The following is a 14,000-nucleotide window of genomic DNA, read 5'->3' on the forward strand; positions in this document are numbered from 1 at the left end:
GGTGACAGGATATCAAATTCAAGCCCAACACAGGCAGCTCAATGACTTAGCAAGACCCTGTCTTAAAATTTTTAAAATGTAAAGGACAGGGTACAGTTTAGTGTGAAGGCCCTGGGTTCAGTCATCAGTATGGGGGGGGGAGAAAGAAAGGAAAGGAAGGAAGGAAAAAGAAAAAATGGTTGCTCAAGGTATGTTTTAGAGCTAATTATTACTTATTTATTATTTAGTAAACATAGGGCATAATACCTGCTGTCTCTACATCTCTAATTCACACTTTGAAAAGAATTGCCTGGAGCCAGGTAGGGCTGCTTACTGCTACCACTGCCTCTTTTTTATTACCTGTTGCTGGAGGAAATTAGAGGATAGATTCTACTGAAGGTAGCAGCATCCTGTGTAGTAATTAGGAAAATGGCACCCACTGCCCTATTCTTTGTTGTAACCCAAATAGAACTATTTGTGCAAAGATAAAGATAACAGAATTGAAAAGAAAGGGTGGGGGGAAGAAAAAAGCCGGGGGCATGGAGGCACATACCTGTAATCCCAGCACTGGGAGGCTGAGACAGGAGGATGGATGCTGTGAGTTCGAGACCAGCCTGGACTACACAGTGAGTTCCAGGTCAGTCCCAACTACATAGTGAGACCCTGTCTCAAAAAAAAAAGGGGGGGGGAAACTGAGGACCTTGGAAGGGTTGTTGAACTATATAAAGACTACCTTCTAATCCACTTTTCCAAGGTTATTTTTAGTTCAATTGTTTATCCATGACACATAAGTTTTTCTACACCCCTCCCCCTTTTCTTTTTTAGACAGGGTCTTGCTATGTAGTTCAGGCTGACCTTGAACTTGCAGAGATCCTCCTGCCTCAGCCTCCTGAGTAGTGGGGTTACAGGTGTGTGTCACCACCCCAGCCCCAATTAGGATTCTTAAACTGTGCCTGTGCTAGCACAAGAAACTAGACCCTATCTCCACCCTTACAGTGAGAGACATTTCTTTCTTCATTCTTTTGTTTTATTTTAGCTATTTTGAGATGGGGGTATTGCTATGCTGGTCTTGAATTCCTAGACGCATGTGATCCTGTTTCAGCTCCCCAAGTGCTGGGCTTCTGGGTACATGCCACTGTGCCCAGCTCATTATTTTAAAGTAAAAGAAAATTGAAAAGATGCAAAGTCAGTATTCAAAAATCAATAGCTTTTCTATGCACCAATAGTGAACTAGCTGAGAAAGAAATGAAGAAAACTATTCCATTCACGACAGTTAAAACCTGAGCTGGGCGTTGTGGTGCACACCTGTAATCCCAGCACTCGGGAGGCTGAGGCAGGAGGGTCGCTGTGAGTTTGAGACTAGCCTGAGCTACATAGTGAGTTCCAGGTCAGTCTCAACTACAGAGTGAGACCCTGTCTCAAAAGAAAACAAAAAAAACAAAAACAAAAATCAAACAAACAAACAAACAAAAAAAAAAACCCTGGAAGTCAACCTAACCAAGACCTCTACAAGAAAATTGTAAAACACCGGAGAAAGAAATCCAAGAAGATGCTAAAAGGTGGGAAGACCACTCATATTCATGGGTTGGCAGAATTAACATTGTTAAAATGGCCATAGTACTGAAAGCAGTCTACAGATTGGATACAGTCCCTATCAGAATTCCAATGACAGCATTCGTAGAAATAGACAAACCAATCCTAAAATTCACACAGAAACACAAAAGACCCAGAATAGCCTTCGCAAAAAGAGCAAGACCGGAAGCAATCACAATTACATAGCCATAGTAACAAAACCACCGTGGCACTGGCACAAGCACAGACGCACAGACCAATGGAATGACACAGGGGACACAGGAACAAATCCGCACAACTACTGACCGGTTTGGCCATCTGATTTTTTTTTTTGTACCGGGGATTGAACTCTGGTCCTTGCACTTGCAAGGCAGGCAGTGGAACCACTGAGCTAAATCCCTGGCCTGAACCACCTGATTATTTGGTGGGGGGGAGACAGGGTCTTGCTCTGTGGGTCAGATTACCCTTGAGCTCACTATGTAGCCCAGGTTGACCTCAAACTCAAGGCGATCCTGCCTCAGCCTCCGGAGTCCTGGGACTGCAGGAGTGAGTCACTGCACCAGGCAACCAACCATCTGACTTTTGACAAAGGAGCCAAAGCATACGATGGAGAAATGATAGCTTCTTCCACAAATTGTGCTGGGAAAACTGGATATCCATATGTACAAGATTGGACGTAGACCCAATTCTAACACTGTGCAAAAATCAACTCAAAATGGATCAAGACCTGGGAATAAGACCTAAAACTTCTTTTGTTTTTCTAGACAGGGTCTCGCTGTGAAGTTCGGGCTGGCCTTGAACTCACTATGTAGCCCAGGCTGGCAACTGGCAGTGATCCTCCCGCCTCAGCCTCCCAAGTGTTGGGATTTTAGGTGTGTGCCAGCACACACCTTGAAACTTTGAAATTGCTAAGAGAAGATGAATGGGAGACTTTTAAAGCCATAGGCACAGGCAAAGGCTTCCTTATTGGTAATACTCCAATTCCACCAGAAACAATAACAAGAATTAACATATGGGATTATATCAAATTAAAGCAACCAACAGTGAGAAGAGACAGCCTACAGAATGGGTGGAAATCTTTACCTACTACTAGTCCAACAGATGATTCATATCTAGACTACATAAAGAACTGAAAAAATTTAACACCGGAAGAAAAAATCAAATAGCCAAGTCAATAAATGGGCAAACAAATTGAACAGACACTTCTCAAAAGAAGGACAAGTGACCAATAAGTACATTAAAAAATATTTGACACCCTTAGGCATTTAGGAAATAGAAATCACCAGCCGTACTGCCACAGGCCTGTGATATCAGCACTCCCTAAGAGGCTGAGGCAGGAGGATCATCCTGAATTCCAGGTCAACCTGGCCTCCATAAGTGAGTTCAAGGTAAGCTACATAGTGAGACTTTGTCTCAACAAACAAACAAACAAACAAGAAACCAAACAATTGGGGGGTGGGTGTGCTTCGATCACTAAGTATGAAAACCCTTGGAATAAAAATTTTCTTAAAATGAGAAATTGGACTCATTCTCAAAATCGAAAGACTTGCTTGTTATTTTCCTCGTGGCCCCCATTACTCTCCCAGGGGCACGTAGGTATTTGGCCCGGGGAGCCCAGAACAATGCCAAAAGGGTCCCCGCAGCCACGGGGCAGGGGAGGGGCGGGCAGGACCTTTCGGGCAGTTTCTCCAGGGCTGGAGGAGCCCCGCGGGGTGGGAAGGCGGCAGGGCAGGACCCAGGGCTGTGGCCGGCTCAGGTGCCGCCTTAGGGAGGTGCCTGCAAGCCGCCACAGACTGCGGGGCGCTGGCAGGTGACGCGGGCAGGACCAGGTTCCGCAGCAGCCCCCTGGGATCTGCGGCTGAGCTCCTCACGGAAACCCCGGAGTGGAAACCCCTGAAAACAAGCTATCGCTTCTCCATCGGGCTCAAAGCTGCCTCAGCTTCCTGTCTCCCGCTCTTGCTCTTCCTCCAATTGCTTTTCTTTGCTTGGTCGGTTGGTTTTTGTGTGACAGGGTCTTGCTGTGTAGTTCAGATAGGCCTTGAACGCAATACGGAGCCCAGGCTGGTCTTGAACTTGCGAGGTCCGCCTGCCTCAGCCTCCTAGGGAGTGCTGGGGTTACAGGTGTGTGCCACCAAGCCGGCTTTTTCCTCCTCCTTCTCTCCTCCGAATGCCCGAAGCCCCCTGCAGGCTGAGAGGTGGGGCCCTGCGCAGACCTTCAGACCTGGGAAACCTGGGGGCGCCCTGGAGCCTGGGCGCGGTGCTGCGGAGCCTCCCTGTGGGCGGGAACCCGGCAGGGCCAGCGGGGAAGCCTGCAGCCCCGGATCGGATCGCGGAAATGGTGTAATCTGGCTAATCTGGCGTTTCAAAAATCGGGTGAAAGTGAGGATGAAGCCAGGCCTGGTGGTGCACGCCTGTAATCCCAGCACGCCAGAAACTGAGGCAGGAAGACCGTGCATGTTCAAGGCCAGCCTGGACTACATAGCGAGACCCTGTCTTGAAAAATAAAACAATAAAATAACAAACAATAAAATAAGTAAAACAAGAAAATAACAAAACAAAATTAAGGATAAAAAGAGAACTACAAACTGAGCACGCCTACACTCCCATCGCTGGGGAAGCTGAGGTAGGATCATGAGTTCGAAGCTAAACTAAGCCACATTAACTACATCCCCACCAACAAAAGTGAGTCTCAGAAAGAAAAGAAAAAGACTACTGCAGGTTGGGAGGAAATATTTGGAAACCATATAAGCGAGGAAGTATTAGTATTTAAAATATTTGTTTAAAATCTCAGCAACAACAATTCTGATATAAAGTGAACAAAAGACATAAAAGGCATTTATTTCACTGGAGAGGAGACACAGGGAGAACCTCATGAAAAGACGTTTATCACCCTTAGCCGCTGAGAAAGGCAGATAAGGCCAGGGATTTGGCTTGGGGGTCGGAGGGAGACTTGAACCACGCAGGAATATTGCTGTGCACCTCTTATGCTGGCTAAAGGAAAAATAGTCACTGCGCAATTCTGCCAAGAATGCAGAGAATCTGGCGGTCCTGCGCTGTGGGCGGGAAGGTAAAATAGTACCGCCACTCTGGAAAGCAGTGTGGCAGGCAGGTCCTCAGAAAGGAAGAGTAGGGTAAGACAGAGGGACAAGCAGGTGAATCTGTAGGCCTGAGACTCCCGGAGGGATGGAGGCTCCACAGAGAAGTCACATTGGTGGGAAGCGTGGAGGGTCTGGTGGAGCGGAGGTTCAGGGACTTAGGGGTAAAAGCTCTGCTTTCAGGGGCAGAGATAAGAGACCCAGGGCAGTGCAGCAGAGTTTGGAGATCCAGGTTTGGGCTCTGCAGGCCTCGGGGGCATCCAGGGCCCCACCCTGACTCCTCTTCGCCTTTCCAGACAATTGAAGACTTTCTCTGTAGACTCAAATCTCGATTTGGGATAAAACTCGAAGACTGAATCTGACTTCTGCCCTCTTCTGAAAACTCACTGAAACACAGTAACTAGTGCTTTCTGGTTGACTAGTCCTGAATTCCCAGGGCATCATGATTACATCCAATTGACAAGTGGGCCTGTCCACCTCTGAGATCCTTTTAGGTGCCTTCCCCTCCCCTCCCTCTCCCAAGTCTTTTTATTTTAATTTCTGCCTCACACGTGCTTCCTGCTGTTTCCAAAACCTCCACCCCAAGGCCACCCGACCCCATCAAGGATGCTCAGGTAGGGGACAGAGGTCCAGGCTGTGGTCTGCTGGGCGAGGAGGGGGTGAAAGGCCTCCAGTTTCAGGATGGAAAAGGGTTCTCAGAGGACGAAGAGCAACTCATCTGGCACCCTTCATAGTTGAAGCCAGAAAGGAAGGGTGTTTTTTAAAAAGACTTTGACATAAAAGAAAATTGGCAAAAGAACAACAGCCCATAATGCTTCTTAAATTGGAAAGCAAATGGGGAAATGTGACAAGAATAGCAGAGGAGAGGAAAGCTCAGTCCCCAGCTGGCTGGGGAAAAAAAAAGAAAGAGAAAAGCTGGTAAGCGCCCTGTGTATCCCATGGAGCGACCAAAAGATGCTGGAGTCATGGCACCCTGTATGTTTGGACACGGAGATGACAGAGTACATACGGATGCTGTTCAAAAGTCTGTGGAGGGCCCGGGATGTAGGTCGGTGGTTCTGTTGCCTGCCTCAAAAGCTCAAGGTCCCGAGTTCGATCCCCGGTACCAAAAGTCTGTGGAGAAAGCAGCCAGACTCCAGGAGCGTCCTCCTCTCCTCCTGGAGTTATGAAGAATGAAACCATGGATGGAGAAGATAGCATCCAGGCAAATTTAATTAAAAATATAAAGGCAAGAAAGCAAAGCTCCCATAGCCAGGAGAGAATTGAATAGGACACCAAGGAGGCTCTTTGTCTGGGGGCTTCAAGGGGCTTAAGAGGGAGCTCGGCTGGCCCTGGCCATTGTGTAAGCAACACAATCTCTACCCTAAAGGAGACCACGTACTTTCTAGGATCCGATCTCTGCAGTGCTCCCGCAGTGCCTGTGCAGGGCCCAGGTGACCTCGAGCCAGCTCTGATCATGCACTGGGGGGCGGGGTCCCAGAATCCACACCCCATCTCCTGCCTCACCTGGACTGAGGGGCCCTCATGAAAATGCACCTCAAGTTGGAGCGTCCTCTAGAGAGGTGCGGTTTTGCCATCTCACCCAGTTAGACTTGGGGCAAGAGCACGTGTTTACTGACTGCCACCATAAAGAGAGTTTTGCCTTAGTGATTTTATGCCATAGTGATTCACTTTTCTGTCCAATTTGTTACTACAGCTGGCACCAAATGGAAAGTTCTCATATCCAATTTGAAGTTCAAAACAGGGATGTTGAGTAGGCAGTTGGCTATATGAGTCTGAAAATCAGATTGAAAGATCTCAATGTGGGAGAGTTTGGCATTTATGTGGCACTTAAAATCACGGGAATGTTTGCTATCATCTAAGGAGTAAATGTGGAATCATGAATATGGGTAGGGTACAGGGTCCAGAGATATTCAACATCTTTTGGTTTGTTTTGGTTTTTGAGATCTAGATTTCACTATGTAGCTCAGGCTGGCCTTGAACTCACTATGTAGCCCAGGCTGGGCTCAAACTCCAAGAGATCCTCCTGCCTCAGCCATTCAAGTGCTGGAATTACAGGTGTGCTCCACTTGCCTGACTCATTTTTTTAAATGTGCTAGAGATGGAAACCATGGCCTCACATATGCTAGGCCTCAGGGTCTTGGTTTATAGCTCATTGTGGGCTTGAACTCACTTTGTAGCCCAGGCAGGCCTGGAACTCACCAAGATCCTTCTGCCTCAGCCTCCCTGAGTGCTGGCATTACAGGCGTACGTCGCCATACCTGGCAATTTTTTTTTCTCTATTGTCATCTGCCAAAGCACAAGCTGAGAGCTTAACATAAAAATATCATCCAAGTCAGTGTCGTCCTAAGATTATTAGCTGAAGTCAAAAGAGAAAAGATATTCCAGTATTCTTTTCTACCCAGGGCACAGCAGATTCTCTCTGGAGAAAGCAAGCCCTGCTACAGCTGATCTCATAATCAAACCATACTCGGGAACAATTCCCTGTACGTGAGAGAGCCAACAATAAGCCAGAACGGTGGCAGATGTCTGTATTCCCAGAACTTGGGAGGCTGAGGCCAGAGAATCGCTGTGAATTAGAGGCCAGCATGGGCTACACAATGAGTTCAAGGCCAGCCTGAACTACACAGCAAGATCCTGTCTCAGAAACAAAACAAAACAAAACAACAAAACCAGCAACAATACACAGTAGGGTTCAATGCCTATCACCTTCAGATAATATATCATCTAAAGGGGCAAAAATAGGAATATTTAACAAACTGTAACTGTACATGAACTGCACCTCTAAGACTAAATGATCACACAAAAAAGAAAAATTTAGAAACGAGTAGATGGAGCACAGAGCTCCTCTTCCTTCTTTTTTCTCGCCAGTCTTTGTTTTCATAAATGTAGGAGAGCCAGAAATGTTTTTCTGGCTTAAAAAAGAAAAATCACAAGTCTTTATATTTCTCAAGGAGAAAAGACAGTGATTTAAGTATTTGCTTTTTGGTTTTGATACTGGGGATAGAACTCGGGTCCTTACACTTGTGAGGCAGGCAGAGGAACCACTGAGCTACAACCCCAGCCCAATTTAAATGTGCTTACTAGCTCAGTTATTTATTATTTGGGGAGGTGGGTCCTTGCTATGTTGCCCAGGCTGGCCTTGAACTCCTGGGTCCATGTGAACCTTCTGCTTCAGCTTCTCAAATAGTTGGAACTATAGGCATGCTTTGCATCACACCTAGCTTTAGACCAGTTGTTTATGAAGAATGACAGCCAATATGAAATCAAGATAATTTACAGAGACACAACAGCAATGTACAAACTAACACTGTACATTTCCTTTTCCTCTTCTTCTTCTCCTTCCTCCTCCTCCTCCTCCTCCTCCTCCTCTTCTTATTCTACTTCTTCTGTAGTAGGGATTAAATTCAGGGTCTTTGCCCTGAACTATATCTCTTTTATTTTGTACCTGGGATCAAACTTGCTTGCAAGGCAGGCAATGAAACCACTGAGCTAAAGTCCCAGCCCCTGAACTGCATCTTTACACTTTAATTTTTTATTTTGAGACAGGTTCTCTCCAAGCCACTAAGTTGCCCGGTCTGGCCTCAGCTTTGCCTTCCTCCTGCCTCAGCCTCCCAGAGTGCTGGGATTACAGTCATGCGCCACTGCCCTGAGCTCAGTTTTCAATTTACCGTACAATCTTTTCAACCCCCGAATTCCCTGGAAGCCTACCCATCCATTTACCCAAGTCCTGGATCTAAGAGCTACACTTTGCTGTCTGATTTTTGCTAAGGAGATTTTATCCTTCGTGCTTTCGTTTCTCTTTTCCTAGTGGGTGCTGGGGTCAGGGAGCCTGGCACAGCCTCGGCCCTCAGGTCCTTGCAGGTTTCCTTCAGTGTGCAGTCTGTTACAAACACCCCTCGTCCTGGAACACTGCGTGGGATCTCTGATCTGAGGACAGCCAGGTTTGTACTCCATCTGCCTGCTGTGAAGTAAAGCCATTGTAGGGCTGGGGATTTAGCTCGGTGGTCCCACCACCTGTCTCACAAACACAAGGGCCCCCGAGTTCAATCCCCAGTACCCCATGAAAATAAAAAAAAGTAAAGGCATTGTCACGACTGAACTTAGCGAGATTCGGGGGCTAATCTTAGCTTGAAATCTGAGAGGCTCCTGCCCATACCTCACTATTCCCGTGAGACCCACAGTGTACTTTGAGGGCTGGGTCTTCTTCTCTCGGCCTGGAAAGTTTTTATTCTGGTTCAGAGTCTCACTCGCTTAGATTCACATACAATCTTAGTGGTCTTTTGAATCCAATTGTAAGAGCCACGTTGCATCTGTGACGCTTTTCTGGGCCTCGTTTTCCAAGGCCTCGATGTCAAAGGCCTCTACCAGGGAAGGCTCTCACTTGTGACATCGGCACCCCAATTCTCCAGGAAGAGAGAGCTTTTACTCCTGAAGGTCTCACAAAGGCTGGAGCCCCCCTCTGGGGTCCTAGATTCTCCTACTTGGGTATGGGCTTTTAGAGAGAAAAAAAATCACAGCTGGATAGCAAAAGAAATGATAAAGCTCCCAGGTAAAGCAAAATTACTCCCAGAACCGAATTTACGGTAAGGAGAAGAGAAAGAAAGGAAAGAAATGGGCCCATGAAGAAAAAGCACGTTCGGGCCGGGGATTTAGCTCAGTGAATGGTTCCGGCCCGAGTTCGATCCCCGAAAGCGCCTTCTCACCAGGGTCGCCTGCACAGACCTGCACTTGCGCCTCCGTCCTCCGGGGGGCAGCAGCTCCCCGCGAAGGAGGCCGGCAGCCTCCGGAGAGAAGTCCGCGTCCCCCTAGACATCAATGGGAGGAAAAATACTCCAGGAAGGATCCAGGCTCACAGAGTCCTCAGTCACCTCAGAAAGTGAGTCACCCTTCACACGTGAGCACGCTTATTCATAAAGTGAGGGCTCTTCGTTCCTTTTGGGCCTCAGCTACCAGGGACTCAGTGGGGTCCCTGCCTGCAGATGGTGGCTTGGGGCGTCCCTGCCGTCCTGCCCTGAATCGGCTCTCTGCAGCTTCCAGCCCTGGACTATTCACAATTATAAAAGAATCTGTGGGATTCCACGGGTCTGAAGACCCACAAAAAAGATCACCGAGGAAGAGACAGACAGACAGAGAGACAGACAGAAACAGCAGTTACCTATTGTATTTGAGCGTGATTCCTTTCTGTGAAAACCGAAAGACATTCAGAAAAGACATTTTTGAACTTCACTACCAAAATCCCAACTATAGTTTGCTTGGTTAGTGAGTTACAATCGTTTGTATTTTCTTCACTACAGTACTCTGGATTTTCAAATTCTCCACACTAAACATTAAGGTACCTATCATAAAGCAGCCCATCAAAGAAAGAGTAAGTGTGAACCATTGAGAGAATTTCAGCGTTTGAATGAATATTTCAATATGCATTGCCTCAGTCTTATATTTTCCTGGTTTTTATGTACTAATATTTATAGATCCTGAATAACTAGCATACAGATGTTTGGAATGGATAAAATTTCAGGACCAAACAAGTAATGCTCAAAAAACAGAGAGGAAGTGCCGTGAATAAGCATAAACTTGTTATGTGCGTGACTCTAGTACATATCTGTACCCACAGCTTCCTCCTTCTCCTCTTGTCCAATGAACAGCCGCCAGGTAACACATGCATTGCCTCGTGAAAGAGTTCTGGACTCTTGGAGGAGGGCGCCACGCTGGCCTTTTCTTCCTGTCCTCTTACCTAGCTCAGAAATCCTTCTATACTGCTCCAAATCCCTGACTTCGGAGATGTGGCCCTCAGGACCTGTGCCTGGAATGCTTTTCCCTCGTTCCCCTCCTGGAGAATTTCTGCTCATAACCCAATAGTCACTGAAACCAGGTCTCCTGCTTCTGTGAGGTCCTGGTGGCCCCGCTGTCTGGAAGCTCTGAGCACGGACTCTGTGGGGAACTGAGCCCTGAGTCCCATGCCGTCTCCCCTATGAACACTTGCTTTGTCCTCTTCGCCAGCTTACCCCAGCTCTCAGCCTCGGCTTTCTCTGAGATGTGATCTGTGCAGCAGACCTTTGGGTTACCGCTAGTACACAGTGAACAGGAAACGTATGGTGGCTCTGATGGCACACTTTGTCCTATCAGTGGTCTCGATACTACAGCCCTCTCAGGAAGTGATTTGATAGGTCTGTGCTGATGCCTCTAGCAAGGTATTTCCTTTTTTTTTTTTTTTTGGTACCGGGGATTGAACTCAAGACCTTGCACTTGCAAGGCAGGCAGCAGAACCACCGAGCTAAACCCCCAGCCCTTTCTAGCAAGATATTTCTGAAAATTTGCCCAAGTGTGTAGCAAGGGTTGAGAGCTATTAGACCTGACCAGTGGTTCTGGTTCTGATTTTCATTCCTCATATTCACAAGTAATTTATGTCTCTGAAATGTACTCACGATTCCTTTTTTTTTTTTTTTCTTTTGGTGGTGGTAGGGGTTGAACCCAGAGCCTTTACACCAGGTGATATACCCATCCTATTCTTTGTTTTGTTTGTCTTTAAAATTTTTTTATCCCATTCCCCCCTCTCTGTTTGTTTTAACCTCACCACCACCACCACCACCACTACCGAATACCAGGGATCGAACTCAGGACCTTGTGCTTGCGAGGCAGGCATGGCGCCAGCTGAACTAATTCCTGGTTCTGTTTGCTTTAAATTTTAAGACAGGGTCTTGTGAACTGGACTCAGACTTGATATTCTGCTTTAGCCTCCCATAGCATGGGAATTACAGGCAGGCACCCCCACACCCAGCAGTTCTCAAATGTGTCCTTGCTGTGCCCGTCCTAGGCCACATCATCCTGTAGTCATCCACCCAAACACCTACCCGCCTTCCCTTCTGACTGTCCACCTATTCATCCATCCCTTCTTCCTTCAATTTTTTCTAAGTTTTATAACCCATTTTCAAAAATATGTGAAGGGCTGGATATGCAACTCAGTGGTACATCGTTTCCTGGCACGCGTGACCCTCAGCAAGTGGATCCCTCCAGCAGTACCGAAACAAAACAAAATTCCCCCGCTACAGAAGATGGTGTGTGTCTGAAATCCCAGCTAACTGGGGGCCTGAGGCAAGAGGATCACAAGTTCAAGGTCAGCCTCAGCAACTTAGTGAGACCCTCATCAGAAATATTAGACTAATAATACAGTCTCCTCATAGGCATGTTATGAGGATCAAAAGGCATTAATTCCTGTAACTAATACTTAGCATGTCATAAGCACTCAGTGAAAAATTAACTATGATGACATTACTAGGACATACGTAGCATCTTTCTTTTAGAGTTTAGCCCTGGGGCGAAATGTTTTGTCAGAAAATGAGGTATGTGTACCACGGTGTGTACTACGTTTTGCCTTTGCAGATATACTTGTGATTGAAATGTTGTAATCCGTTTATAACAAGTTGCTGGTAATGTTTGCTTCCTAATTTCCATTTTCCCAGATTCCTAGCCTTGCCTGGACATTGGAATAACCTAATGTCCCCAGACGCTTTGAGTTCAAGTCTCTGGCAGGAGTGGTTATTTTGAGACTGAGGCTGACCTTGAACTTGTGATCCTCTTAGGCTTTGGGAAGTTAAATAAGTTTCCAGCCCTTTGGGATTTTGAGTTCTGTTTAACTATAGAGCCCTGATCTGTAACTGTTTCCACTGCACAGTCTCTGATGTGAAGACACGGGGTAATACCTCCAACCAACGTTGTGCAAAAGACAGAAGGATGTTCGAATGAAGATTCCTGTAAAATAAAGGCGGAAGATAAAAGCTTTAAGTGATATAACAAATGCATTTTTGTAAGGCCTTGAGATGGCATTTTGCTTTCTGGTCATCTATAGGGAGAGCCTGAAATCCCATCTCCTTGAGAAGCTGGGGCACTTACCTCTACCTCTCCATGGCTCCAAGGATGCTGCTTCAGAGGGCCCGGTGGAAATGGTGAGAACACTCTCCTCCAGCTGACAGTGTGGGGCAGATTGGGATGGAGCCAAAAAGCAGGTGTTCTCCTGTGAGTGAAGTCTTTTGGAATCAAACTCAGCAGGAAGGGGAGGGTGGGACAAGAAGCCAGCGAAGGCCTCCAGTTTGAGGAGTTAGATCTAGGCCACACAGGGAATGTAGGATGGACTGGACCTGAGGAGATTCCTTCACTGAAGAGACCCATAGAGAGATGGAGCTGTGTGGCTCCAGGGTCCTAAACCCGGGGTGTGCCTTTGATTTTACAGTCAAAGAGAGTGCAGTGTTTTCTTTGTTTTTTCTTTGTGGTACCGGGGATTGTGCTTGCAAGGCAGGCAGCAGAACCACTGAGCCAAATCCCTGGCCCCAAGGGCAGATATTTTAAAAGTGTAATCCCAGCACTCGGGAGGCTGAGGCAGGAAGATTGCTGTGAGTTAGAGACCAGCCTGAGCTACATAGTGAGTTCCAGGTCAGTCTCACTACATAGTGAGACCCTGTCTCAAAAAAACCAAAAAAAACAAAACATAAAAATTAAAAAAAAATAAAAGTGAGGAAGGTTGGGCTTGGATGTGTAGCTCAGTGCTTCAGCACTTGCCTAGCACATGAAAGGCCTGGGTTTCAATGCTTAGTGCTGAAGAGAGAGAGGAGAGAGAGAAAGAGAGAGAGAGAGGGAGACAGAGAGGTGCTCGGTCATAGGATATGAGGTTGTCCAATAAAGGCTTGAAGAGGAAGCACAGTCCTTCTTGTTGAGGAACAAAGGCAGGGACTATAGGCTGTGTGTCAGCTCTGGGTGGTCACCCTTCCCTTGAAACGTGTCGGTCTGGAGACACCTAGAGCAGAACCGCAACTGGAGTCTCGGCATTCGGACTCCCCAGAATCTTCAGAATAATCGCAGCATGTCGCAAACTGCCAAGGACGCCACAGCCAGGACTGTACCAGGGACACCATCGCCTACTTCGCTTTCCCAGATGTGCTCCTTCTGCCTTTCCAAGTCGGCCCCGTTGCCTCGTCAACACGTCCCGGACACAATGGTCAGTGGTTTTGCTCTTCCATAGATGATCATAGATTGAGTCTCTGTCCCATGTGCCCAATTCCCTTTGGGATTGTAAGCTCTTTGAAGGAAACGATTTGTGTCTTCGAAAATTTCTCTTCTTGCTAGGACTTAGTGCTCCTCAGTTATAATTTACTCTGTGCATTTCTCAGAACAGCACCAGCCACAGTGAAATATTTTTAAAGTTGTTTTTTTTTTTTTTTTTTTAAATAGAGATCTTGACCATCTCAGAGCTGGAAATTATCTTGGTGTGTTTGTGTGTTTTTAAAGATAATATTAATGATGAAGCCTCAATCTGACCTGGTGGATTGGAGTCCCAAAGGTCTGAGTTTAAATGCCAGGCCT

Source organism: Fukomys damarensis, unplaced genomic scaffold, assembly GCF_012274545.1.
Source record: "Fukomys damarensis isolate Sample0158 unplaced genomic scaffold, DMR_v1.0_HiC HiC_scaffold_12, whole genome shotgun sequence".
In the NCBI taxonomy this organism is placed as follows: domain Eukaryota; kingdom Metazoa; phylum Chordata; class Mammalia; order Rodentia; family Bathyergidae; genus Fukomys; species Fukomys damarensis.